Raw genomic sequence first — 14,667 nt, 5'->3', positions numbered from 1 at the left:
TGTTCCCAAATTAAATTTAAACCTTTTTTCGGTTTCTCAAATTGCCGACCATGGATGTGAAATATCTTTCTCATCTAATGGTTGTTTTGTGCAGGATCTCCGGTCCGGGAAGCGGATTGGGCAAGGCCATAGAAAGGGAGACCTCTATTATATGAACCATCTTGATCTCCCTACAAACTTTTTTTGTTCTTATGTCCAAGAAAAAAATATGGAAACTTGGCATAAAAGACTTGGTCATCCAAGTTATTCCAAAATGTATCTCTTTCCTTTTGGAAACAAATTTTGTAAGGAAAAAGAAATTAATTGCAAAGATTGCATTTTTGGAAAAATGAAGTCTATTCCTTTTCCAACTAGATCTTTTTTCTCATCAAGGCCTTTTGAATTGGTGCATTCGGATGTTTGGGGTCCTTCTCCGGTTATGTCTAAAGGGGGTTATTCATATTATGTTACGTTTATTGATGACTTTACTCGGTATGTTTGGATTTATTTCCTTAGTCATAAGTCGGAAGTATTTACTTTCTTTAAAGATTCTCATAAAAAGGTTCAAAATCAATTTCAAAGTAACATATCTATTTTAAGATCCGATTCCAGTGGTGAATACTTATCTCACGAATTCCAAAACTATTTAAACCAAAATGGCATTTGTCATCAAAAGTCATGTCCTAGGACTCCTCAACAAAATGGCCTAGCGGAAAGAAAACATAGGCACATTATAGAAACCGCTAGAACATTGCTTGTGTCTAGAAATATTCCAAAAAAATTTTGGGCGGAAGCCGTTCTTACCTCAACCTATCTAATCAATAGAATGCCCTCTTCTAAGTTAAAAAATGCTTCTCCCTATGAGAAACTCTTTAAGTTTTCACCCGATTTTAATCGACTTCGTATTTTTGGTTGCAAATGTTTTGTCCTACTACATAAAAGGGATAAGTTATCTCCCAAAGCAATTGAATGTGTATTTTTTGGATATGGTGAAAATAAAAAAGGGTATAGATGTTATGATTTTAAGAATGATAAACTATATGTTTCAAAAGATGTAACATTTCTCGAAGAAGAAAACGGTTTTGATAAAATAGAAGAGACAAATGAAATCGATTATGTATTCTTATATGATCTTATTGATGACATACAAGAAGATTCTCTTGAAAACATAGATGACACTCATGAGGTATCCCCTCTTGACATAACACTCTCAAATGATAATAATTCAAATACAAATGTTCATGATAGCAATGCCAATATAAATGTTTACTCAAGAAGAAATCAAGAAAAACCTATTAGTGCCCTCGAAAAATACTCTCAAATTTCCGAATCCATTGAGGAACCACAAGTTAGGCATTCTTCTAGAATATCAATACCCCCAAATAGGTTTGTCTCCTATGACTCTTTAACTCCCAACTATCGGGCATGTTTGATAACTCTACACTCTTATTTTGAACCAACCCACTATAATCAAGCTAAATCTATACCTCATTGGGTTGAAGCAATGCAAGTTGAACTAAATGCTTTAAAAAAGGCCAATACTTGGGAAGTAGTTGATCTACCCTCACACAAAAAACCTATTGGTTGTCGTTGGGTCTTCAAAGTTAAAACTAAAAGCGATGGCTCTTTGGAACGATATAAAGCAAGATTGGTTGCTAAGGGATAATCCCAAGAATATGGTATTGATTACGAAGAAACATTCGCCCCCGTAGCTCGTATGACAAGTGTCAGAACCTTAATAGCTGTCGCATCAACCAAAAAATGGCCTATTTATCAACTTGACGTAAAAAATGCTTTTTTAAATGGAAGTTTAAGTGAAGAAGTTTATATGGATCCACCACCCGGAATAAATATTAAGCAAGGTCAAACACTTCGGCTTTTAAAGGCATTATATGGTCTTAAACAAGCTCCTAAGGCTTGGTATGATCGTTTTAGTGATATCATGATAAAATTAGGATTTCATTCTTGTTATACTGACACTGCTCTTTTTGTTAAAAATGCAGGTTCTAGTATCGTAATTTTGTTGCTTTATGTTGATGATATGATTATCACTGGAAATGATCAAAGTAGTATTATTAATGTTAAAAATATGTTAAAAGATAATTTTGATATGTCTGATTTAGGTTTTCTCAGATATTTTCTTGGAATTGAGGTTGCATATTCTCTTAGAGGATATATTTTGTCACAGATGAAGCTTGCTGCAGATATATGTTCTAAGTCTGGGATTTCTGATGATAAGAAGGTAGAGACTCCCGAGGTTATTAATGCCAAGTTACGATTAGAGGATGGGGTTCTTCTGGAAGATCCTACACCGTACAGACAACTCATTGGGTCTCTTACATATTTAACCATCACCAGACCAGATATCACTCATGCGGTTCACTCAGTCAGTCAATTTCAGCATGCTCCTACAACCGTACATATGAGTGCGGTTCTCCGAATCATTCGCTACATTCGGAATACCATCAATAAAGGGCTATTTCTATCATCCTCTTCCCCTTTGAATCTTCTTGCTTATACTGATGCAGATTGAGGAGGTAATCCCAATGATCGAGTCTCAACTACTGGTTTTTGTGTCTTTTTAGGGGACTCATTGATTGCCTGGCGATGCAAGAACCAGCTGAAAGTTTCACTATCATCCACTGAAGCTGAGTACCGGGCAATGGCAACCACAACAATGGAACTTGTATGGCTTCGCAGTTTGCTTAAAGATATGGGAGTTGATATTACTGAAGCCTCCAAGCTGTGTTGCGACAATAAGAGTGCCATCTATATTGCAAGCAATCATACTTTTCATGAACGTACGAAACATATCGAAATGGATTGCCACTATGTTCGTGACGAATTTTTACAAGGAACTATTGCTCTGCCATATGTCACTTCAGAATATCAGTTGACAGACTTCTTCACTAAAGCTCTTCCGGCTCCTTGGTTCATGTTTCTTCTCGGCAAACTTTCCGTCCTTCCCCCGTAAAGTTTGAGGGGGGGTGTTAAAATGTACCTATTATATATATATATATATATATATATATATATATATATATATATATATATATATATATATATATATATATATTCTGTTTATTACATCAATACCCGATAGGGGTATTTTTGTAATTTTACAGTTGTTTTAGAAAACAACTATTTTTTCTTTTTTGAACAAATGTAATTTTTATTTTTTATTTTTTCATTTCTTTTTTTATTATTTTTGAGGACCAAAAGGGGCTCCAACATAGAAGTCGTTGGAGCCCCCAACGATCACAAATGTGACCGTTGGGGGCTCCCAACGACTCTATGGGAGCCCCCTTTTGGCTCTCCTTTTGAGGCCCTTTGGCCCTCCTTTTTCCTCCTCCTTCTCTTGTATAAATAGGGGTGATCCCCTTGTGTATTTTCATCTTGGAGAGCTCCTCTCTCTTTTCAATAAGAGGCTTTGTATATTGTTGCCTTCTTAAAGGTTTGTGCTTGTATTGTCCCTTCGTGGACTTGTGATATTTTCTCTTTTATTCATTGTTGTATGTGCTTGTATGCACTCTTTATATTTCCGCAATATCTCATTACACATACCTGGGCCCCAAACCATGCAGGAAAAGCTTTTAAATCTGTTTTTTCTTTTTAATACAACAAGAGCACAGAAGGTGCAAGGGAGTAACAGTGGAAACTGTTCTCCCTGAGATTTCCATCGACTGCTGCATGAAAATCAAACCTCCACCGATGCCCCATTTGAATCAAAAAGAGATACCCGTACCTTTTTGAAGGGTATTCCGGCTATCGGATGCTGGGGACGCGAAGACACGGTCGGCTGGTGTTGCCCCTTGCTGTTGCCGTGACAGGGAGCTCGTTGGAGGGCTTTTGGTGGCTGTCGTAGCTTTCCGACGACCTCCTTTCCTCCGGCGTGTGCGCACCGAGCAAGCGAGAGAGATGGGGAAAATGGGGAAGAGAGAGCCCGAGTGAAGAGGGCATAACCCTCTCTTCACCCCCCTTTTATCGACCCCAGGCCCCCTCCTTCCTCGCCGAGATGGGAGGGGGAGGTCGGTTACGCCTTGCGTAACACCCCCTTCCCCCCTTTCCTTTCCTGTTAGGGTTTATCGGGCAACCCTTATCGGGTTGCCCTTTCTATTTTAAAAGGGTTGTTAGTTGGGGTGGGGCTCGGGTCCGAACCCGGGACCCGCAACCCGGCCCCAAAACAAATGGGTCCACAAGTGGATCCAAATGGATCCACTGTGGATCCTCGAATTAACTTAAAATTTTAAATTAGAAAAATTTTCATTTATCTATTATTACCCTTTAAATCAAGATTTTAAATAAATCAATCCTAAATACCCCCCCCCTTTATGGGTCCTGGATCCGTAATGTGGATCTAGGCCCAAATTGAAAAATTTGAAATATTTTCAAATAAGAAATCTCGGGTTTTACATCCCTACCCCCTTAAAAGAATTTCGTCCTCGAAATTAGAACGTACCAAATAAAAGAGGATAGTGTTGATGCATATCCGACTCAGGCTCCCAAGTGCATTCATCTAGCCCATGATGCTGCCAACGCACCTTTACAAAGGGAATCGTCCTACTGCGTAGTACCCTTTCCTGGCGTTCTACTATCTCTATCGGCTTCTCGTCCGTAGTTAAGTCAGGTTGTACCTCGATCGCCTCATAGTGAATTACGTGTGAGGGGTCAGGCACGTACTTTCTCAACATCGAGACATGAAAAACATCGTGAATCTGCGAAAACTGAGGAAGGGCTACTCGATACGCAGTCTCTCCGACACGTCCAAGGACTTCGAAGGGTCCCACATACCTAGGACTCAACTTGCCTTTCTTCCCAAACCGGAAGATACTTTTCGTAGGCGAGATTCGAACAAACACGTGATCGCCTACCTCAAAACTGAGCTCTCTACGCCGCTGATCGGCATAACTCTTTTGCCTACTTTGAGCTGCAATAAACCTTTGTCGAATTAAACGCACCTGATCCGCATAGTGCTGGACGATTTCTGGAGACTCTACTGCTCTCACTCCAACCTCATCCCAACAAACCGGTGATCTACACGGTCGGCCATACAGTGCTTCATACGGGGCCATGCCAATACTAGCATGAAAGCTATTGTTATAAGAAAACTCTGCAAGCTTCACATGTTTGTCCCAATCACCGGCCCAATCTAAAGCGCACGCTCTCAACATGTCCTCGAGCGTTTGAATCGTTCGCTCTGACTGCCCGTCTGTCTACGGATGGAAAGCAGTACTAAACTTCAAGGTAGTGCCAAGGGCTTTCTGAAGCTGACGCCAAAATCGAGATGTGAACCTCAGATCCCGATCTGACACTATCGAACGAGGCACTCCGTGAAGCCTAACAATCTCCTCTACGTAGAGATCGGCCAAACTCTCCAAGCTTTGACTAATCCTGATCGGAAGAAAATGAACACTCTTTATCAAACGATCCACAATCACCCATATGGCATCTCGTTGTCGTCGGGTCTTAGGCAGCCCTACGATGAAGTCCATCGAGATATCATCCCACTTCCACTCTGGAATCTCAAGAGGCTGCAAAAGTCCACCAGGTCTCTGGTGTTCAATCTTCACTTGTTGGCAAGTAAGACACCGAGATACGAACTCCGCGATGTCCCGTTTCATCCCATTCCACCAGTACGTCCTCTGAAGATCTTTGAACATCTTGGTAGAACCAAGGTGAACGGAATACTTCGACCTGTGAGCTTCACTCATCAGCTCTTCCCGTAACGCTTTTGGAACCCACCATCGGTCCCCGAACATAATGGTTCCGCTCTCCTCCCGGCGAAACTGCGCTTCTGGCTTCTGAGCACTTTCGCACAACTTTCCAAAGTCCGGATCTTCTGATTGGAGTTCCTCAATTCGATCTATGATCTCTGGTCGGGCCTGCATCCCGACACAAAGGATGCGCTCGGAGTCATCAGAAAAAGGTTGCCATCGTACGAACTCCTCGACCAGATTCCAACTGCGTCCAATTAAGCTAGCTGCTGTGATTGACGCCTTTCTACTAAGCGCATCCGCCACCACATTCGCCTTACCCGGATGGTAAGCGATGGAGAAGTCGTAATCCTTTAGGAATTCCAACCACCTACGTTGCCTCAAATTCAAGTCCCTCTGGGTGAAGATATATTTGAGGCTCTTGTGGTCAGACATGACCTCAAACGTTTCCCCATAAAGGTAGTGGCGCCAAATCTTCAACGCATAAACTACTGCCGCTAACTCCAAGTCATGTGTGGGATAATTCTTCTCATGCACCTTTAGCTGTCGAAAAACGTATGCTATGACATTTCCATGTTGCATAAGAACACAACCCAGTCCAGACCCTGACGCATCACTAAATACCACAAACCACCCGTACCGGAAGGCAATGCCAAAACCGGCGCTGTGGTTAACCTCTTCTTTAACTCTTGGAAACTGTCTTCGCAGCGAGATGACCACTCGAACTTCACTCCTTTCTGCAACAACCGAGTCATCGGAGACGCTATACGCGAGAAATCTTGAATGAATCGACGATAATAACCCGCCAATCCCAAGAAACTCCTAATGTCTGTCACCGTCTTCGGTTGTTCCCATGACAAAACGGCTTCCACCTTGGTTGGATCAACCTCTACACCTCTCTCGGATATCACGTGACCAAGAAACATTACCTTATCGATCCAAAACTCACACTTTGAGAATTTAGCGTAAAGCTGATGTTCTCTCAGTGTTTGTAGCACGAGTCGCAAATGCTCTCGGTGATCTTCCACACTCTCCGAATATATCAGAATGTCATCTATGAACACGATGACAAAAGAATCCAGCCACTACCTGAAAACCCGGTTCATCAGATCCATAAATGCCGCAGGGGCATTTGTAAGTCCAAATGACATCACTAGAAATTCATAATGCCCATATCTGGACCTGAACGCTGTCTTAGGAATATCTTCGGTTTTAATCCTCAGCTGATGATAACCCGAACGAAGATCAATTTTCGAGAACACCTTGGCCCTTCTCAACTGATCAAACAAATCATCGATCCTAGGCAAAGGGTATTTGTTCTTCACCGTTACTTGATTCAACATGCGGTAGTCAATACAAAGTCGCATTGAACCATCCTTCTTTTTAACAAAGAGGACCGGGGCACCCCAAGGGGATACACTCGGTCTAATAAATCCTTTGTCAAGAAGCTCCTGCAACTGCTTTTTCAGTTCTCCTAACTCGGCAGGTGCCATGCGATACGGAGCGCGAGAAACTGGTGCTGTACCAGGCACTAGCTCGATCGAGAATTCAATTTCTCGATGCGGAGGCAAACCCGGCAAATCCTCGGGAAAAACATCCGGGAATTCGCGGACAACGTCTAACTGCTCCAAGGACGGCGCCTGACTGTCTTGAGTAGAAACACTGGCCAAGAATACCATGCAACCCTTCTTGTGGTACTTGGAGACCTTCAAAGCTGACACGATTTTCACCCCATCGGTTGGTCTCGTCGAATGGCACAACAATGCAGACACATTGGGGTGCTCCAAGATTACCTTCTTGCCCCGACACTGGAGGGTCGCATTATGCTTGGACAACCAGTCCATGCCCAAGATGACATCATAGAATGTCATATCCAAAATAACTAAATCGGCCGACAACTCATGGCCTTCTATCACCACGCATACGGATGGAAAATACTTCCCGCAGGAAGAGGATGCACCCATAGGTGACATCACATCGAGAGCCCTTTCGAGGCTAGATGGAACTAAATCGAGCAACTTTGCAAACGAGGAAGAAATAAAGCTGTGTGTTGCACCCGAATCAAACATAACACGTGCAAAGTGTTCGGCAACTAAAAATATACCTTCGATCAGATCAGCCTGATCATCCTGGGAGGTTGCTGTTGCTGCGTAGACCCGTCCATTGGTCTTGCGCTGACCCTGCTGCTGTTGAGGCCTCTGCTGCTGTGGTTGTTGCGGCTGTCCACCCTGAACCGCAGGCTTGTTCGGACAGAAGGGGGCAATGTGCCCTGACTGCTGGCACTGGTAGCAGACCCCCTTGAACGATGGGCAAAAACCTAGTGGATGGTTCTTGCCGCACCTGCGACATGCCGGCTGAGCCTTCCTCTGTTGTCTCCGCGGCTGAGGTCGGCCCTGTTGCGCGCCCTGCTGTCGCCCGTCCCAGGTCCGCTGCTTCTTCCCGTTCTGCACTCCCCCTCCTGTTGGAGGATTCTTTCTGGTCCCGCCTGAAGAACCTCCTCCGCTGCCACCTTTTTTCTGAAAACCACCTTTGGATCGTTCCCAGTCCTCGGTCAGTACGGTGGCCGACTCGATCGCCTCGGCCAGGGTAGAAGGACGACCCCCGAGCACACGAGTCCGTAACCCGTCCTTCAGTCCACGCACGAATCTAGCCGCCCTTGCCTTCTCATTCTTGAAGAGGTTTGGGCTATACTTCTCAAGACTCCGGAATCTGGTAGTGTATTCCACGAGACTCATGGTCCCCTGAGTCAGATCGAGGAACTTTTGTTGCATCTGCTCCTCGGCGTAAGGGGGAAAGTAGGCATCCAGAAACTCTTCCCTGAACGTCTCCCAATGAATCTCATCCCAATCAGCAAATTTCACCCTTCGCAGGGTGTCCCACCAGTTCTTGGCATCGCCGTTCAGGCGGTACGTGCCAAAGGGTGTCTTTCTCTCCTCAGGGACAAGTAAGATGTCAAACACCCGCTCAATCTCCTCGACCCATCTCTCGGCAGCCTCTGGGTCTGCCTTTTCTGAAAAGGAAGGCGGGTCCAACTTCAGAAACCTCTCGAACGAAACGCCACCTGCGTTGGGAACAATATTGACCGGAGGGTCACGAGTCGCTGCCTGCACGGCTGCCTGTGCAGCTGCCTGTGCAGCCTGTGCCGCTTGGGCCGTTTGTGCAGCTTGTGCCGCCTGAAGATTCTGAGTCGCTTGTAGCGCCTGCGCTGTCTGTGTCGATTGAGCCGTCATAGTCTCTGTCAGGGTATGGATGGCCTCTATCATGAAATCTCTTTGCTCCTGCCAGTTCGTGGGAGCAGCAGTAGAAGACGAAGTGCCTCTACGGGTATAGTGCGACATCTACAATGCACATCCTTTAACAAATTAGACTATTATTGATACTACCGCATCAGGGTCGATCGCGAACAATGATCATCCCCGTAATCACACTAGCCTTTTAATTCACACAAAAGAACATTAAATTTTTAAGTAACATAATCACACAGGACTTATATAAATTAAGTAAAAGTATTAAGCAACCATACCAGTGAAGAAGACTGCTCTGGAGGACGAGTCACAACTTGTTGACGCTTCAGGACAGAGCACTCATACCAATTATGAAAATTAAACACTAAAAGACAATAAATTGCAAGTAATTGTGGTGGCTCTGATACCAAACCTGTAACGACCCCAACTCATCCCCTTTGAAATTGCGGATTTTTTTTTTTAAAACAGTGCGGAAAACTTCCCAGAGACCCGGGGTCCTCACAGTTCCAATTCCAACTGGATAGCCATAAACCACAAAAGAACTTGCAATTAACATCCATAACTAACCATTACTTTTATTCATGAATTAAAAACTAATCTCAACAATAAAGTGTCTGACTCAAGTAACCTACTGATGACAATAAGCAAATAACAAGAACACTAGACTGAAAAACTAAATAAAGAGCCACTCTGTCCATAAAGAAGACTGTCAAAACTCGTTGTGACTCTCGCGCCCTCGCAGTAGCTGTCGACTTCACGGATCACATGTTCCTGCGAAAAACCAATGAAGTAGGGTGTCAGAATCGAAATCCTGAGCACAGCTACTTCTTAATGAAACAAATGAGATAAGGGTCAAGATGAGCTATCATGCAACAATTAATGGAAACACATACAAGACAGTTTATAGCAATTGAGAATTTATCTATGTAAAAATCATAAATGCTAAGCATGCAAGGACAGTAAAGCAGTAGCACCTACTAAAATTTTAGCATGCAACAAGAATTAAACATTCAACACCTACACTCATGTATTGAGTAAGGAAACCATTAAAGTATACATGATCTAATGCAAAGCTGGAAAAATGCATGTCTTTTGTGCAATGCATGAATCATTTTATTATCTTCCATTAAGTCTTTTATTTCCTTATGCATGCCCTATTAAATGCATACAACTTTAATTTTCTCTTTTTAATTACCGTTGCCCGCGGATACACCAAACGGGTACAAACTCCGATGTTAAGTTAGGTTCCCAGGGTAGCTTAGCACACAATTTATATTTTATTACTGGGTTCCAACTTAGCCCTCGACCGAATCACCTTCGGAACATTAGACCTCCACATCTAATGTCGGGGACACAAGGGACACCCCACGCCCACAGGTGCCACTTCCTTGGTACCAAAAACAACAGCTGTGTCAAACACACCACTCCCGGGTACAGTGGCGGACTCTCCCTAAAACCGTGGCCAGGAGAAGGAACCTCAATATCGGGTTCAGGGGACCAAAATTTGCACACGGAGTTTTGTATCCTCACAGTCTCCCCAAGACCGGATTTCTAAGATCCCCATTCTCCAGATGAGTGATCCCAGAAGGTTTATTACACTGTGCTTTATTATTACTTTTTATTAAGATTTATTTTCTTAAGTTTTGCAATATCATATGCAAAAGAAAGACAAAAGCTCGCATCTATCTCGCGAGAGCCATCACAGGACTCCGACCTGTGGAAACATATAGAACAATACAATAAAGCTGAAATATTTATGAAGCATGATCTTGGAAATGCATTGAAATAAGTAAGGGAAAATATTCCCACAGCTCGGGTTTACCAAACCCTCGATGATTCATTTTGATCACCGGAACACTAATGCAGGAATCATAATTATATGTAATGTAACAACACACATCAAGTACATTAATGAGTAAACATGTTCCAACAGTCATGTACACCACCTCAACTCCTAACATAAAGAGAAATGAGACTGTAGGTACATAATTCATGCTCAAGATTTATCATGCATCAAAAGGTTTGAATTCTTAACTTTATCAATCACGTAACCAGGCCCTGTTTTCATATGCTAACAACCTATGTTACTAACATGACATGGTTCCCATCACAAAAGAAGTTCTGAAATTAGCAACTCAGCCCAGCCGACCCTATCGGCTGGGTGTGGCAGTATGGACCTGTGTATGCTGTCAAAACGACAGCCTATCCTATTTCAAAAACCACCATTGAATTACTTTATATGTATATCTTTTTTTTGAAATCACTAGGTACAATCCCTTTTGTCTCAGGTTTTCCTAAATGCCCAGCTGGTTAAGCTTCAACAGTTGCTAAGCAACGATCACAAATTCAATACTATATTTAATTTCTAAGACATATCAGAATTAAACTATGGATGAATTATCATCTCATTCTAACCATTCAAGTTCAAATAAAAGATGCCTATTAACATGATAATTTTTGATGCAAAACTTTATTAAATAATATCAACGTTATTCTGACCATTCCAGTTCAATTAAAAGATATCTATCAACATGATAATGCTGATGCAAAACTTCATTAATCAATACCAACTTATTCTAACCATTCAATTTAAAATAAGAATGCCTATCGGCTTGATAAATCTGATGCACCACTTTATAGAATAATATCAATATTATTCTGACCATTCAAATTAAAATAAGAATGCCTATCAGCTTGGTAAATCTGATGCACCACTTTATTAAACAATATCAACATTATTCTGACCATTAAAATAAGAATGCCTATCAGCTTGATAAATCTGATGCCAATTCCATTTAAACAATATCAATTTATTCTAACCATTAATATTAAAATAAGAATGCCTATCACCTTGATAAATCTGATGCTAATTTCATTAAACAATATCAACTTATTCTAACCATTAACATTAAAATAAGAATGCCTATCAGCTTGATAAATCTGATGCTAATTTCATTAAACAATATCAACTTATTCTAACCATTAACATTAAAATAAGAATGCCTATCAGCTTGATAAATCTGATGCTAATTTCATTAAACAATATCAACTTATTCTAACCATTCAAATTAAAATAAAAGTTTGGAATAAAGGACTCAGCCAAAACTGGGTCTAGCACCCAGCCAGATCCACCCAGCCGACTGCATACTTGGGCCCCAAACCATGCAGGAAAAGCTTTTAAATCTGTTTTTTCTTTTTAATACAACAAGAGCACAGAAGGTGCAAGGGAGTAACAGTGGAAACTGTTCTCCCTGAGATTTCCATCGACTGCTGCATGGAAATTAAACCTCCACCGATGCCACATTTGAATCAAAAAGAGGTACCCGTACCTTTTTGAAGGGTATTCCGGCTATCGGATGCTGGGGACGCGAAGACACGGTCGGCTGGGGTTGCCCCTTGCTGTTGCCGTGACAGGGAGCTCGCTGGAGGGCTTTTGGTGGCTGTCGCAGCTTTCCGGCGACCTCCTTTCCTCCGGCGTGTGCGCACCGAGCAAGCGAGAGAGATGGGGAAAGATGGGGAAGAGAGAGCCCGAGTGAAGAGGGCATAACCCTCTCTTCACCCCCCTTTTATCGACCCCAGGCCCCCTCCCTCGCCGAGATGGGAGGGGGAGGTCGGTTACGCCTTGCGTAACACCCCCTTCCCCCTTTCCTTTCCTGTTAGGGTTTATCGGGCAACCCTTATCGGGTTGCCCTTTCTGTTTGAAAAGGGTTGTTAGTTGGGGTGGGGCTCGGGTCCGAACCCGGGACCCGCAACCCGGCCCCAAAACAAATGGGTCCACAAGTGGATCCAAATGGATCCACTGTGGATCCTCGAATTAACTTTAAATTTTAAATTAGAAAAATTTTCATTTATCTATTATTACCCTTTAAATCAAGATTTCAAATAAATCAATCCTAAATACCCCCCCCTTTATGGGTCCTGGATCCGTAATGTGGATCTAGGCCCAAAGTTGAAAAATTTGAAATATTTTCAAATAAGAAATCTCGGGTTTTACAGGAAGGAAGCCCGGCGGCTTCGGCTTCCCCCCTCCCATTTCCAAATGTTAGGGTTCAAAAGAACCCTAACCAGCGACTTATCGGGGGGTTTCCCCCTTCATTTTTATCAGGCAGCCCCCTTATCGCCCCCCCTTTGTATCCTTTTTACAGGGTGTGGGCCGGGTCCGAGTCTGACCCGCGACCCGCACTAGGGATCCAATCACATGTTGGATCCAGGTCTTATAAAAAAATTATGGATTCTTAATTGGATCCAAAAACCCCACTTATATATTTATTTTATTTCTTTTCTTATTACGTATTTTAATATTTAAATAGGTTTATCTTGTATAATATGGGTTCTGGATCCAAAACTTGGATCCGTGCCCAGATTCACCCATTTTACTCCTAAAATACTAAAATTTTTAACGGTAAAAATTGCGGTTATTACACATACAATGGGAGAGATCCCATTTTATAGAGCCAAAATTGAGCTTACAAGGCTAGACCAACTAGCCGTTGGGACTAACCCAACGGCTAGAAGGCCTTAAACAATAAAATAAAATAAAGAAGCAAAAAAGTACATTTTTTAAAACTGCCCTTAATGGGTAGACCTTATTATATAATAGAAAAATACTAAAATTCCCCTAATGGGCATGACCTATTACATGCATATCACAAGTATAAAAAAATACATATGTATATATATATACCAATACACATAATGTATATATACATTATCTATCATATACATTAACACCTTCCTCCATACTCAACTTGGTAAGAGTCTCATGGAGAGAAGAAATTTTAGGTTTATGAAGTAGCATCATCTTGATCCCCTCTAAATCGGGCCTTAGACCATTAAGAAACATGAAAATTTGTTCTCTTTTAAGTTCTTGTCTAAGGCTATGATCTCTGGGAGTCTCCCACTTAGGCTCCAAGACAACAAGTTCTCTCCATAGGAGGGCCATCTCGTTGTAATAGTCCTAGATGGTTTTGTCACCGTGCTTCAATGACATCATTCATTTTGTGAATATTCCACTAATGAGCGATGTCTTTCATAGTATACATGTCCATTAAGAACTCCCATGCTTCCTTGGCAATTTTGAATTGGGCCACACTATCAAGGATGGAGGTGTCCACACTACTCACAATCCATGATAAGATTTTTGCATTGTCCATTCACCATTTTGTGTGTCTTTTCTCAAACTCAAGGGTGGCAGCGACCTTTTCATCTTCATCGAGGAACTTTATGTTCCCATCCACAATTTTTGTGAATGAGAGTTGAGGCTCTGGACAATCACCCTCAATGTATTTGATGAGGCCTTTGGACAAGATATGGTTCTCCATAGTAGAAGCCCAAGTGCGGTAGTTGGAGCCATTCAACTTTATGGGCTTGACAAACGCGAACACCTTCTCCATAATGAGCAAGAGAGAGTTGATGAAGAAGGATGGTCACTTAAAACGTTGGCACGTTCTACAAGAAAAGGCACGAGCACTACGGTGGTCCACCACTAGGATCAAGAGCCTGTTGGCTCTGATACCATGTAATGAAATAATGTGCACAAATACAATTTCAAATGTGTGCAAATGCAAGGCTACTAAGGGCAATACACAATAAGCCACAAAGGCTAAGAACAAGAACTTAAGCGCACAAGTACACAAGCCACTAATGGGATGAACAGCATATAAAAAATATTATTTTATTCACCAAAGAATGCTCATAAAAAGCATAAAATATATGGGTGAGGTTCCCAT

At 42.2% G+C, this 14,667-nt stretch overlaps 1 protein-coding gene across 2 annotated transcripts in view; it reads left to right on the top strand.

Moving 5' to 3' along the window:
* Positions 1-14,667, top strand: part of POL{LAMBDA} (DNA polymerase lambda (POLL)) — a 149,247-nt gene that overhangs the window by 49,845 nt on the left and 84,735 nt on the right. The gene's annotated exons all lie outside the window — the stretch shown is intronic.

Source organism: Nuphar pumila, chromosome 5, assembly GCF_984573655.1.
Source record: "Nuphar pumila chromosome 5, dmNupPumi1.hap1.1, whole genome shotgun sequence".
In the NCBI taxonomy this organism is placed as follows: Eukaryota; Viridiplantae; Streptophyta; class Magnoliopsida; order Nymphaeales; family Nymphaeaceae; genus Nuphar; species Nuphar pumila.
This window is presented reverse-complemented; position numbering and strand designations above follow the sequence as displayed.